Below are 3626 nucleotides of genomic sequence, written 5' to 3'. Positions count from 1 at the left end.
ATCTCCTCCTCCTCCCTCTCTCCATCCATCTGTATCTCTCTCCTCCTCCCTCTCTCCATCTGTCTAGATTGCTCTCCCTCTCTCCATCCCTCTGTATCTCTCTCCTACTCCTCCCTCTCTCCATCCCCTATATCTCTCTCTTCCTCCTCCCTCTCTCCACCCGTCTGTATCTCTCTCCTCCCCTCTCCATCCCTCTGTATCTCTCTCCTCCTCCTCACTCTCTCCATCCCTCTGTATCTCTCTCCTCCTCCTCCCTCTCTCCATCCCTCTGTATCTCTCTCCTCCTCCTCCTCCCTCTCTCCATCCGTCTGTATCTCTTTCCTCCTCCTCCCTCTCTCCATCTGTCTGTATCTCTCTCCTCCTCCCCCCCTCTCCATCCATCTGTATCTCTCCTCCTCCCTCTCTTCCTCCTCCCCCCTCTCCATCCATCTGTATCTCTCCTCCTCCCTCTCTCTTCCTCCTCCCCCGCTCTCCATCCATCTGTATCTCTCCTCCTCCCTCTCTCTTCCTCCTCCCCCCTCTCCATCCATCTGTATCTCTCCTCCTCCCTCTCTCATCCTCCTCCCCCCTCTCCATCCATCTGTATCGCTCCTCCTCCCTCTCTCATCATCCTCCCCCCTCTCCATCCATCTGTATCGCTCCTCCTCCCTCTCTCATCCTCCTCCCTTTCTCCATCCGTCTGTATCTCTCTCCTCCTCCCTCCTCCTCCCTCTCTCCTCCTCCCTCCTCCTCCCTCTCTCCTCCTCCTCCCGCTCTCTCCTCCCTCTCTCTCCTCCTCCTCCCGCTCTCTCCTCATCCTTTCTCCTCCCTCTCTCTCCTCCTCCTCCTTCTCTCTCTCCTCCTCCTCCCTCTCTCCTCGTCCTCCTTCCCCAGGCAGAAAGGACGTGCCGGCGACTGAAAGAGCAATTTCCATCACAGGGGCTCATGAATACTGAGCGGCCTCAAGTGCTTTTGATTAGGAGGGTTCAAAGGTTGCAGACGGTAATCTACAGCCGCGGAGGGGTTTTTCTGGGGGAAACGGACACAGGGACGAAGGGGGGTTGATTGGAATAATAATGTTTCATTTTTCTTAAGCGTATTCAAACGTGATATACCGTGGCTGTTTAATATGGGGCGGGGGTGGATTTAAACTACCGTTTAATTTCACTCCTAGCAGGAAGTGAGATGTAGAGTAAAGCATTAAAACACACACGAGATAATTTCCCGCCCAAATTGCCTTTTGTCTTTACAAACGCTGAGGCAGCGCGGCAACTTCTGACATCCTTCAGCTGCTTAGGAGCCGCTATACGAGGATGCGTTCCCATGGCGAGGATGCGTTCCCACAGCGAGGATGCGTTCCCACAGCCTGATGGAGGACGACCGCTCGCCTGCTGGTTCGGGGATGTTCCCCCTCAGAACTCCCATGGCGAGAGAGGAAGCAGAAATCACTTTACCGCAGATTTGACCTCGCCTCCCGTCGAGTCCTGCTGGTCAGAGTGCAGTGCAGGCTGGGAGTGAAAACAGAGAGGCTGTATTTGGACGCGTATGAACTCTGCATGAAGCTGAACCCCCCCAGAACACACAGAAGCTGTGTTTGGACCCATGGACCCCCCCCCCGCCCCCCCCCCCACACACACACACACACACACGCACGCACACACACACACGCGCACACACACGCACGCACGCACACACACACACACACACACACACACACACACACACACACACACACACACACACACACACACACACGCACGCACGCACGCACGCACGCACGCACACACACACACACACACACACACACACACACACACCTCGAACAAACCTCACACCTATAGGAAATCAACACGTTGTCTATATACTGTAGGCTATTGATCTCAAGCCACGCCCTCTTCTCTCCATCCTCCGATCACAACTGTCGCTTCCCTCAGGGAATCGATCAGTCAAAATGCTGGACACAACATGGAAGTGGTGAGTCAGGGTAGCAAGTCGAGGCATCGTAGGTAGGGAGGGTGTCGGCATGTGAGGCTAAAAATAGATTTTCTTCTTTTTTTTTTACCAGGATATTTGCTCCAATTAGGCAGTCCCAGGCTGATAATCCCATCACAGTTCCTCTCCAGGGGGCTTTTGGAGCAGCACCCTTTAATCCTGGAAAATGTGCGGGCGGCAATTATGGTGCTTAATTAGTTAAAGAACCTTTAAGCGTGAATACACTGGTGTTAATTTAATATTTTAGCTCATTTATCAGCCAGAAGACACTACATTCTGATGAACCTAACCTTGGTGACTCTTTCCACCCCAGAAAGGTTCACGGCGGTTTCATTTATAATAAACCAAATAAAAATTCAGGTCAAAGTAAAGCCCAGTCTGTAATCCATATATTTCCAATGTTTTTTCACTGATTCAATTATGGCTTTATACAGAGCATTATTAGGTTTGTATACTTGTACTTTTTACTCCTTACATTTAAAATGCAGACCTACAAAGTACAAAGTACAAATCCTGCAGGTCCAACCATTTTAATTAGTATATTTGTTTCTCTGGCCGAACTAACGTTAACGTTATTAATCCTGCGGACACACTTTATTTAAAAACAGCCAATCAAATCCCTATCAATGGAAAATTAACCCGCCCATACCCATGCTGATTGGTCCTTGTGCAAGACTAGAAAGAGGGGATCTTTGATTAAACACCTGCTATCAGAAGAATAGACAGTCAGAGGGACAAGCTACAGAAGATGGCCACAAACGATAGTATGAGTGATGAAGAGGATGAAACGGAACATTTCATTGCTCCGGAATAAAAAATAGTTTTTACTCTTACTTATTTAAAAGTAGAAACTTTTTGACTTTTACTCAAGTGTGTTTTTATTAGCCAGATACTCAGACTTTTACTTGAGTACGATTTTGAGACGGTACCCATACTTTCACTTAAGTATAATTTCTGGGTACTTTTACACCCCTGGCTTTATACCAATGTTAACTTATTCATACATTCTACTGCCTTTTTTTGTATGTGGAATCATGCTATACTATACACAATGCTGGGAGGAACATGTGGTTAATAACTACCGTTTGCAATAGTTGGGTGGTAGTTTAACTACATTGAAATCTCAGTATCCTTTTCAGTAACTACCTTGGGTCATGTAGTTTAGGTAAGTTTCAAGTTTCTTTAATAGTTGTCATACAGAAGTACAGAATACTTTCATACAAAATGCTTCTTTCTGTTACGCTCCAGAGACTGTGCTAGACAAGATAGTATCAAATAACATAGTATGGCATGTAATTTAGAAGTAGAAAATGAGGTCACAGTGTTCAGTATAGACATATGTACAATGTTCGATGCAGAATAGACGTAACTGAGTTACCATATAATATACAATACTATGCAGTGTACTAATGTACAGTACTATATAGTGCAAAGCAGAAATGGGATGAGGTACAATTTAGGTACAATTTACAGTAAGGTGTACGAGTTGTAGTGCAATCCTTCATCAATAAATATAAAGTGTGGGGAGTGGGTGCTACAGTGTGTTTGTTTAAGGTGGGTGTGTGCTATAAAGTGTGTGGAGTGGGTGCTACAGTGTGTTTGTTTAAAGTGAGTGTGTGCGTGTGGATGTGTGTGCTATGTGCGTTTGATGGTTG

The sequence above is a fragment of the Notolepis coatsorum genome (assembly GCF_963971535.1).
Source record: "Notolepis coatsorum genome assembly, chromosome: 1".
Classification (NCBI taxonomy): Eukaryota; Metazoa; Chordata; class Actinopteri; order Aulopiformes; family Paralepididae; genus Notolepis; species Notolepis coatsorum.
Note: the sequence above shows the minus strand (reverse complement) of the source record.